The 11,230-nt window shown below is 42.7% G+C and overlaps 1 pseudogene; it reads right to left on the bottom strand.

Annotated features, from left to right (window-relative positions):
• Positions 1-438: 438 nt before the first annotated feature.
• LOC618123 (zinc finger FYVE domain-containing protein 1-like) lies at positions 439-2,776 on the bottom strand (annotated as a pseudogene).
• Positions 2,777-11,230: the final 8,454 nt, after the last annotated feature.

Genomic DNA, 11,230 nt, shown 5'->3' with positions numbered 1-11,230 from the left:
TTACACCTAAAGCAACTAGAAAAAGAAGAACCAAAAACTCCAAAATTAGTAGAAGGAAAGAAATCCTAAAGATCAGAGCAGAAGTAAATAAAATGAAGACAATAGCAAAGATCAATAAAACTAAGAGCTTGTTCTTTGAGACAATAAACAAATTTGACAAACCATTAGCCAGACTCATCCAGAAAAAAACTGAGAAGACTCAAATCAATAAAATTCGAAAAGAAAAAAGAGAAATGACAACAGACAATTAAGAAATGCAGAGGATCATAAGAGACTTGAAGAGGGCAATGGCAACCCACTCCAGTACTGTTGCTTGGAAAATCCCATGGGCAGAGGAGCCTGGTAGGCTTCAGTCCATGGGGTCGCAAAAAGTCAGACACCACTGAGCAACTTCTCTTTCACTTTACACTTTCCTTTTTTTTTGGGGGGGGGGGGCGGTTAAAGATCACTGGGCTTTTTATTTCAGTTAAAGCAGACTCTGACAGGATGGTCCCAGCCTCGCGAGGGGACAGCCCAGTGGTCGTAGGAATACTCGTCATAGAAGCCCTGTCCGCAGGCCCGGCAGTGGTGCTTCAAGAGCTTGATGCTGAACTCCTTCCAGTAGCTGTGGCAGTGCAGGATTTCATGGTCCAGGACCCAGTACACCTGCTTGGCCGCATCCTTCACCAGACCTAGTGGTATGTCAGTGGCTCTCACCAAGGCTCCTAAAGTGTTCTGCATGGCCTCACCCACCTTCCAAGTGATCAGCGTCCCACCTTTGTCATCCCCCTGTGCCTCAGTAACATCTAACTGGGAATTCCTGGCTTCATAGCAGTTGTCACACACCCGCACGGGCGCAGGGTCCCAGCCCCGCTTGGGCACCGGCTGGGTCTTGGACGAACAGCCCTCACAGAAGCCCTCCCCACAGGCCCGGCAGTGATGCTTGGTGTTGTTATCTTTAAAGGATGTAGTACATTTGTTGCAGCTCAGGATCTGGGAGTTGGGTCTCCAGTAAGCAGGGGCAATCTGGTCTGTCAGCCAGGACGTCACAGCCTTGGTGGGCCCAGGGTTAAGCTCAGACACCGACTGAGCCATGAAGTTCATCCTGTCCAAGAGGCACTGGGCAGCTTTGTTGTTGTCCTCAGAAATCCTTCGGTTCCAGGCCACACGTGCACAATCTCTGTCCACTCCACCGTAGCCACAGGATCTTGGTTCCCAAACCAGTACTGCTAGCTACAATAGACCACGTCACAGTTGGGACATTCAATCACCTACCCAGACCAGGCATATTTTGCAAGACCCATCCAGGGGGAGTCAGTGGAAGCAGCCATCTTGGGCACCACGCTGACTTCATTGCCTCTCTCGTAGCAGGCCTTTCAGGTGAAAACCTGGTTGTCATACTGGTGGGAATATCTGCAGCAGATCTTGGCTTCATTAGGTACCTCTTCTTTCCTGTGATTCATGCTGTTCTTACATCCAGCCCCGCGGCTGAGACAGGGAGGAGCAGGTGAAGTACTCGTCTGGAAAAAAGGAGCTGTGCGCCATCTGGTCATTGGGGATCTCACCACTGAAGTGGTCACTCAGAGCCTTCAGGGCTTTGAAGATGACGCCCGGGTGCCAGGGAGGATGGGTTGTATTGTTCTCCAGTTGCTTCTCCAGAGCATGCTGAAGCCCAGAAAGTGGGAGGGTTGTGGGTCCTCGTCCCCTTGTAGTGAGTGGAACTGAAGGCTTCCGGGAAGCGGCCCAGCTTCCAGAACAGGTCCTGGATGAGCTTCTCTGGCACCTCAGAGGGGTGATCAGAGCCCAGCAGCTGGGTGTGCACAGTCTCATGGAACATAATAACAGCAGGGCCCAAGGTGGACAAGGGGACATCCAGGCCACAGTGGGCAGTGGTAGCCTTCAGCTCCTTAGTGAAATGTTTCAAATAAGCTTCTGAGGCATCTCCAAGGAACTTGAAGGGGTCATTGTGCAGTTGGTCTGCATGAGTTCGATAGATGACTAGGTCTGAGATGGCCAGGACCTTAAGCAGCAGCCGTATTCTCTGGCTTAGATTCACTGTAGCTCCCAAGAGCCCTTCCATGTCTATCATGGCTACTCTGTGGACTGGGTCATATGCTGCCCACACTCCCACAGTGCAGTACTCCTGGGTAGGGGAGGTTTTGAAAACTTCTCGGCCATAGAAGAAAGTGTGGTTGAGGGTATGAGACTTCCCATCCCCAGTATTTCCAAAAATGGAAACCACTTTTAGATGTTGATCAGGTTTACAGTCCAATTTCCTAATGAAGTCCTCTTCATTCATTACCTGAATTTCTTCATTTTCATCTACTAGGAGGAAACTCACAACCTTCTCAGTCATCTTCTTCCTCTTGGTCTCCTCATCCGTCCCTTCTTCTTCCAGCAACTCCTGGACCTTAGATACATGGTACACAGTAACGGGGTGCCTCCTTTTGTTACCCCCAGAATGAGTCCTCTTCTGGCACTCCAGGCACAAGCTGATTTTACAGGTCTGGCACCTCACCACTGCCCTCTGCTTCACACCTGGAGAGTGCCCACTGGAGCCCTTTCAGGGGTCACAGTAAGGGACATGGCCAGCTTTGAGTCTGATCCGCTCATGGTTTCTCAGGTGCTCCTGCCAATGGAGTTGCTCCTCACAATGGAAACACTGCAGGCTGCAACACTCATCACACTCGAAGACAGCTTCGTCAGTCCCACTGCAGGTGTAACTTTCCTGGCACAGCAGCCCTGGATCCAGGCCCTTCTCTGCTGGGGAAGTCTGGGCACTCATATTCAGACTGGAAGGAAAGTGCCTACCATGTACCTGGGCTTTCCCCAGGGGAAGTGAAGACAGGTGTTGAGTCTGAAGACTGCACACAACTTCCATAGGGTTCTGAATACCCTAAAAAAAAAAAAGTGTTTTGTTTAAAAAAAAAAAAAACAATTGATGTCCTATTAGAATTCTTCATACACTCACAAATGTTCCAATGTTTAGTTTTCTGCCTCTAAGACTCTTGAATCAGCAGCAACGTTGATTTGGTTTGATAGTTTCATATTCCATAAAGTGCAGGCAAATATGTGGTCAAAATCAACTCGAAAGGGTCTTTTATGGCTATCTGAGAGACATCTGATGGATTTACTGAGGGGGACTCATGGGTGGGCCTCAGCTGCAAGGTTTTGGTAATGAAAGAGTGGTCAGGAGCTTTTCAATATTATCCAACCTCAAATCAATATTTCTGGGGATACCACTAAGCAGTTTTGTCATGGCTAGTCAGTGTCCGGGAACCATGGGGCACTGGTGGAGGCGGGGGCTGTTCTTCAGGGCACTGATGTATCCATCACCATCTCCATCTCCACCCCCCTCCACTTTACACGTTCATGCATTGGAGAAGGATATAGCAATCCACTCCAGTGTTCTTGCCTGGCAGGGAAGGGGGACCTGGTGGGCTGCCGTCTATGGGGTTGCACAGAGTCGGACATGGCTGAAGCAACTTAGCAGCAGCAGCGTAAGAGACTACTAAGAGCAACTATGCCAATAAAATAGATGACCTGGAAGAATTGGAAAAATTCTTTGGAAAGTATAACCTTTTAAAACTGAATGAGAAAGAAATTGAAATTTTGAATGACCAATCACAAGCATGGACATCAAACCTGTGATCAAAAACCTTCCAACAAACAAAAGCCCACAGCCAGATGGCTTCACAGGTGAATTGTAGCAAAAGAGCTAATACCTATCTTTTTCAAACTCTTCCAGAAAATTGCAGAAGAAGGAACACTTCCAAACTCATTATATGAGGCCAACATCACCCTGACATAGAAATCAAAGATATCACAAAAAAAAAAAATTACAGGCCAATGTCACTGATGAACATAGATGCAAAAATCTTCAACAAAATTCTAGCAAACAGAATCCATGATCAAGTGGGCTTTATCCCTGGGATGCAAGGATTCTATGATATATGCAAATCAATCACTGTGAAAAAACCATACTAACAAGTTGAAAGATAAAAACCATACAGTCTTCTCAATAGATGCAGAGAAAGGTTTTGACAAAAATTAATATCCATTTATTATAAAAGAAAAAAAAAACTCTCCAGAAAGTAAGCATAGAAGGAACATACTTCAACATAATAAAAGTGAAAGTGAAAGTTGGTCTGTTGTGTCTGACTCCTTGTGACCCCATGGACAACTCCGTGGAATTTTCCAGGCCAGAATACTGGAGTGGATAGACTTTCCCTTCTCCAGGGGATCTTCCCAACCCAGGATTTCAATCCAGGTCTTCCACATTGTAGGTGGTTTCTTTACCAGTTGAGCCACAAGGGAAGCATAATACAGACCATATACCAAAACCCCACAGCAAACAGTATTCCCAGTGGTCAAAAGCTGAAAACATTTCCTATGATCAGGAACAAGACAAGGGTGCCCACTCTCATCACAATTATTCAACATAGTTTTGAAAGTTCTAGCCACAGCAAATCGGGAAAGAAAAAGAAAAGAATACAGATTGAAAACAAAGTAAAACTCTCACTGTTTGCAGATGACATAATAACATACATAGAAAATCCTGAAGATGCTATCAGAAAATTACTTAAATCTAATCAGTGAATTTAGCAAAGTGGAAGGATATAAAATTAATATTCAGAAATCCCTTACATTCCTATACACTAACAATTGAAAATCAGACAGAGAAATTATGGAAGCAATCCTATTCACCACTGCAGCAAAAAAAAATAAAATATCTAATAATAAATCTATCTAAAGAGACTATATGCAGAAAACTGTAAATCACTAATGAAAGAAGTCAAAGACAACACAAAAAGATGGAGAGATATACCTGTTCTTGGATTGGAAGAATCAATATTGTGAAAATAACTATACTATCCAAAGTACAGATTTAATGCAATTCCTTTCAAAATACTAGCAGTATTTTTCACAGAACTAGAAAAAAATTTTCACAAAAAGAAGCACAAAAGACCCCAAATAGCCAAAGCAATCTTGAGAAAGAAGAATGGCACTGGAGAAATCAATGTTCCTAACTTCAGACGATTCTACAAAGCTGTAGTCATCAAGATGCATCATACTGGCACAAAAATGGAAATATAGATCAATGGAATAGGCTAGAAAGCCAAGAGATAAACACATGCACCTATGGGCACCTTATCTTTGACAAAGGAGGCAAGAATACACAATGGAGAAAAGATAACTCTTCAATCATTGATGTTGGGAAAACTGGATAGCTATATGTAAAAGAATGAAATTAGAACACTTTCTAACACCATACACAAAAATAAACTCAAAATGGATTAAAGACTTATATGGAAGGCCAGAAATATAAATTTCTATAGCAAAATATAGGCAGTACATTCTTTGACATAAATCACAGAAAGATTCTCTTTGACCCACCTCCTAGAGGAATGGAAATGAAAAGAAAAATAAACAAATGATACCTAATTAAACTTAAAAGCTTTTTCACAGCAAAGGAAACAATAAATGATTAAAAGACAACCCTTAGAATGGGAGATAATAATTGCAAATGAAGCAACTGGCAAAGGATTAATCTCTAAAGTATATAAGCAGTTCTTACAGCTCAATATTAGAAAAACAAAGACCAATCAAAAAATGGGCAGAAGACTTAAACAGACACTTCTTTGAAGAAGACATACAGGTGGATAATAAATACATGAAAAGATGCTCAATGTCACTCATTATTAGAGAAATGCAAATCAAAACTATAATGAAGTATCACCTCACACTTATAAGAATGGCCTTCACAAAAAAATCTTCAAAAAATAAATGCTGGAGAGGATATGGAGAAAAGGGAGCCCTCTTGAACTGTTGGTGGGAATGCAAACTGATACAGCCAGTATGGAGAGCAGCATGGGGATTCCTATAAAACTATGAGTAAAACTACCATATGACCCAACAATTCCACTACTGAGCATATACCCTGAGAAAACCATGACTGAAAAAGACATTTGTACCCCAAAGTTCATTGCAACACTATTTACAATACCTAGGACATAGCAGCAACCTAGATGTCCATCAACAGATGATAAAAAAAAGTCGTGGTACATATATACCATGGGACATTACTCAAACATAAAAAAGAACGAATTTTTGTCCATTCTAGTGAGGTGGGTGAACCTAGAGTCTGTTACACAGAGTGAAGTAAATCAGAAAAAGAAAAAAAATTATTACATATTAATGCATATATATGGAAACCAGAAAGGTGATATTGATAAATCTATTTGCAGGGATGGAATGGACGTGCAGAGCCTTGTGGACACAGTGAGGGAAGGAAAGATTGGCACAAATGGAAAAAGCATTACTGACATGTATTCACCACCATATGGAAAACAGATAGTTGATGAGAAGCTACTGTACTACATGGGGAGCACAGCTTGGCACTCTGAAATTACCTGTAGAAGGTTCCCACTGCAAAGGGGTAGGATGTGTTGAAGGGTGAGAGACTCAAGAGTGAAGTGCTATAAGTATAATTATATGTACCTGCCTATCTGCATTGCTGTATGGCAAAAACCAACACAACATTGTAAAGCAGTTTTCCTCCAATTAAAAAATAGAAATAACCGAAACTGAAGGATTATATTGTCGGGGGCCACCACGGGAGATCCCACCCATGATAAAGGTCATGCAGAGAAGACCTGACAGGCAAAGGCGGATCAGGACTCGAGGGATTCCCTGGACCTGCTCGAGCATCTACCCCAAAACCAAAATCTGCCTGTCTACTGTTTATTATATTATGCCTTTCACCAACTCTTCTGACATTAACAGGGGGCTATCCTCGACCACCTTTCCCTGAAGAAAATCAACTTAGGGCTCTAGTTAATAAGTCTCCTGGGCTTGAAAGGAGCATTTTAACTTTAACCCCTCTGTTACTATTTTAGCTTGCTTGGCAGGTTTATCCACACTCTTGCAACTAACGCACATGATTGTTCACAACACCCCAAGCATAACCTTTGAGCGATTAAAAAAAGAAAAAGCTTTATTAGAATTATACTGCATTGTTGAGCCAATGTTTGCTACTGAGTTTCTTTGTCCCTTACCCAATGTGCGCCTGGGAGTGTATTAGTTAATATGGTTGGTATGCAAAAAAAAAAAAAAAAAAACCAAGCAGCAGCCTTGGCATTAGCAACATAAGACCCTTGAGTTAATAAGTTCTTTCTTTGTTGTAACCCACTGCACCTTTGCTCCATAAGAATGTAACTTTATTTAATACTTTCTGAGGGAGACACAGATTAAAAAAATAAAGAAGAAACACTTTAAGGGAAAACAAGTTTTCTGGTTGACCAACCTTTATCCAAAAAAGTCATAAAATGTCAATAGGCCTCCGGGCCAGAAGATAATGTGCATAACAGAAAGACCCTTGTAAATGGAAAGGTATGCAAAAAACATCCTGGTCCCGATGAAGGTCAAACTGATGTAGTGTTGAGCTGACTCTGCATGACTCTGTATCTTTCACTTCTGGAAATGTGTAACTCAGGGTATAAAAGCTCCTTTTGAAAATAAAGCAGCAGACCCGGCTTCATCAGAGCATGGTCTCCCCGTGTCATTCTCTCTCTCTCTCTCTCTCTCTCTGTCTCTCTCCTTTTAATTTCATCTCTCTTCCCGATGCCATTCATCCTGAGGGTATCTCTCGATCCTGCTAAGGCTGGACCCCAGCAAGTGGCACCCGAACAGGGACCCGAGGGTAAGTCTCCCCATTGTTCAGTTTTTCAGGACAGCTAGTACCCCACCCAGGGTGCTGCAGACCCCGCTGCATAAGATAGGTAGGGTGAAGACGAGTGGGTAGTGGAATCTTTTCACATAGACAGAAGTAAAAAAGACAGAAATCACTGACAACAGAAATCACTGACAAGGGTAACAACGAGTCAAAAGAATGACAACTCTTTTTGGAGTAGTCTTACAATTCTTAAATAAAAGAAGAATTAAAGTTAAAAAAAAGCTAGTATTCAATCCTTTTTTACATTTGTACAAGAGCAATGTCCTTGTTTTCCAGAAGAGGGCACTGTAAACTTAGATACCTGGAAAAAGGTAGGGAAGCAGCTAAAAGCTTATTACACTTTACATGGCCCAGAAAAAGTCCCCATGGAAAAGAAATGCAAAAAAGCAAAATGACTGTCTGGGGAGGCCTTACAAATAGCTGTGAAGAGAAGAGAAGCGAAAAGCAAAGGAGAAAAGGAAAGATATAAGCATCTGAATACAGAGTTCCAAAGAATAGCAAGAAGAGATAAGAAAGCCTTCCTCAGTGATCAATGCAAAGAAATAGAGGAAAACAACAGAATGGGAAAGACCACAGATCTCTTCAACAAAATTAGAGATAGCAAGGGAACATTTCATACAAAGATGGGCTCGATAAAGGACAGAAATGGTATGGACCTAACAGAAGCAGAAGATATTAAGAAGAGGTGACAGGAATACACAGAAGAACTGTACAAAAAAGATCTTCATGACCAAGATAATCACGATGGTGTCATCACTTAACTAGAGCCAGACATCTTGGAATGTGAAGTCAAGTGGGTCTTGGGAAGCATCATTATGAACAAAGCTAGTGGAGGTGATGGTATTCCCGTTGATCTATTCCAAATCCTGAAAGATGATGCTGTGAAAGTGCTGCACTCAATATGCCAGCAAATTTGGAAAACTCAGCAGTGGCCACAGGACTGGAAAAGGTCAGTTTTCATTCCAATCCCAAAGAAAGGCAATGCCAAAGAATGCTCAAACTACCGCACAATAGCACTCATCTCACATGCTAGTAATGCTCAAAATTCTCCAAGCCAGGCTTCAGCAATACATGAACCGTGAACTTCCTGATGTTCAAGCTGGTTTTAGAAAAGGCAGAGGAACCAGAGCTCAAATTGCCAACATCTGCTGGATCATGGAAAAAGCAAGAGAGTTCCAGAAAAACATATATTTCTGTTTTATTGGCTGCCAAAGCCTTTGACTGTGTGGATCACAAGAAACTCTGGAAAATTCTGAAAGAGATGGGAATACCAGACCACCTGACCTGCCTCTTGAGAAACCTGTATGCAGGTCAGGAAGCAACAGTTAGAACTGGACAAGGAACAACAGACTGGTTCCAAATAGGAAAAGGAGTAAGTCAAGTCTGTATATTGTCACCCTGCTTGTTTAACTTCTATGCAGAGTACATCATAAGAAATGCTGGACTGGAAGAAACACAAGCTGGAATCAAGATTGCCGGGAGAAATATCAATAACCTCAGATATGCAGATGACACCACCCTTATGGCAGAAAGTGAAGAGCAACTCAAAAGCCTCTTGATGAAAGTGAAAGTGGAGAGTGAAAAAGTTGGCTTAAAGCTCAACATTCAGAAAAAGAAGATCATGGCATCTGGTCCCATCACTTCATGGGAAATAGATGGGGAAACAGTGGGAACAGTGTCAGACTTTATTTTTAGGGGGCTCCAAAATCACTGCAGATGGTGACTGCAGCCATGAAATTAAAAGATGCTTACTCCTTAGAAGGAAAGTTATGACCAACCTAGATAGCGTATTGAAAAGCAGAGACATTACTTTGCCAACAAAGGTTCGTCTAGTCAAGGCTATGGTTTTTCCAGTGGTCATGTATGGATGTGAGAGTTGGACTGTGAAGAAGGCTGAGTGCCGAAGAATTGATGCATTTGAACTGTGGTGTTGGAGAAGACTCTTGAGAGTCCCTTGGACTGCAAGGAGATCCAACCAGTCCATTCTGAAGGAGATCAGCCCTGGGATTTCTTTGAAAGGAATGATGCTAAAGCTGAAACTCCAGTACTTTGGCCACCTGATGGGAAGAGTTGACTCATTGGAAAAGGCTCTGATTATGGGGGGGATTGGGGGCAGGAGGAGAAGGGGACAACAGAGGATGAGATGGCTGGATGGCATGGACGTCAGTCTGAGTCAACTCCGGGGGTTGGTGATGGACAGGGAGGCCTGACGTGCTGTGATTCATGGGGTTGCAAAGAGTCGGACACGACTGAGTGACTGAACTGCACTGACACCTTTTCTCTATGGAATATGATTAGGGATGCTTTAGATCCTGCTCGTGAATCTCAGGGGTAAGTAATTTGAGACTGTAATGCAGGGTGGTTAAGATTGTACCTGCCTAACTGCCAGCAGGGTGAAGAGAGTACAAAATGAATAAGAATATTCTCTAGAAGGATGGGTTGCTCTGCATCTAAGAATAGACAAATGTTTATTGAAATCTTACTTCACATGTTAGCCCATAGAGACATTAAAGAAAGCACAGGAAGACTGTCTAAATTTCTGTTTGTTTTATACTTTGCTTGGGCCAAAAAAGGTTCCTGTAGATGCCTTTGCTCTTTAAAATGTGATTAGAAATGTCCTGGACCCCCGTCATGAGGCTGTTAGATAGTCTATGGGGAAGGCTATGGTGGTAGATGGTGGTGGGTCTCCACTTTCTGCACAGATCATATTTTCTGCCATTGACAAAAAAAAAAAAGAGAGAGAGAGAGAGAAAGACTATGCTCTACCTCCTAAAGAAGGAGAGGGCTTACAGGGCGCTGTGGCCAGGCGCCCTGGCGAGCCCCCTCCCCCTCTGCACAAACCTTTAAAAACTTATCCACCACTTTCTGATTTAAAGTGATCGCCGCCTCTGTTTGCACCTCCCAGGGCCCAGGAGTTCCCCACTTTGCCCCCAAAGCCTCCCAAAGTGTTGCCTAAGCCTGAGGAAGATAAAAGTTTTTTCGAACAAAAGAGCTTTTAAAGCAGACTAGTGCACAATATACTCCTTAAAGAAAACCCCGTCAGGGGGGCCTCACCCAGGCTAGGAGAGAAGCAAAACGGTAAGGGGATTTAGCAACAATATTAACCCCTGATGTGCCGGTTACTCCAATTCCAATGGGAGTGGCTGGCCCCCTACCTGAGGACATTGTAAGATTTGTAAGAAGTGTGCGTAGCTCACTTTCTTTTCAAGGAATTTCAGTGGCGCCTGGTATAGTAGATTCTGATTATATTGGAGAAATTAAAGTTTTTATCTCACCGCCTACCAAAACTGTACAAATTAATAAAGGTCAAAGAGTAACACAGCTTTTACTTTACCTTATTATCACACACAAAAAACTTGACTTCTCAAGCTAGGGGCCACAGAACATTTGGATCTAGTGATCTAGCCTTTTGGGTGCAGGAAATTACAGCTCTAAGGCCTTTGAAGGATCTTTTAATTCAAGAAAATAAAATGTCAGGGCTGAGTTACAAGCAGTTATTTAGGCTTTTCAACATTT

Source organism: Bos taurus, chromosome 17, assembly GCF_002263795.3.
Source record: "Bos taurus isolate L1 Dominette 01449 registration number 42190680 breed Hereford chromosome 17, ARS-UCD2.0, whole genome shotgun sequence".
Taxonomy (NCBI): domain Eukaryota; kingdom Metazoa; phylum Chordata; class Mammalia; order Artiodactyla; family Bovidae; genus Bos; species Bos taurus.
The sequence above is the reverse complement of the archived record's forward strand: the minus strand, read 5'-3'. Positions and strand labels throughout refer to the sequence as shown.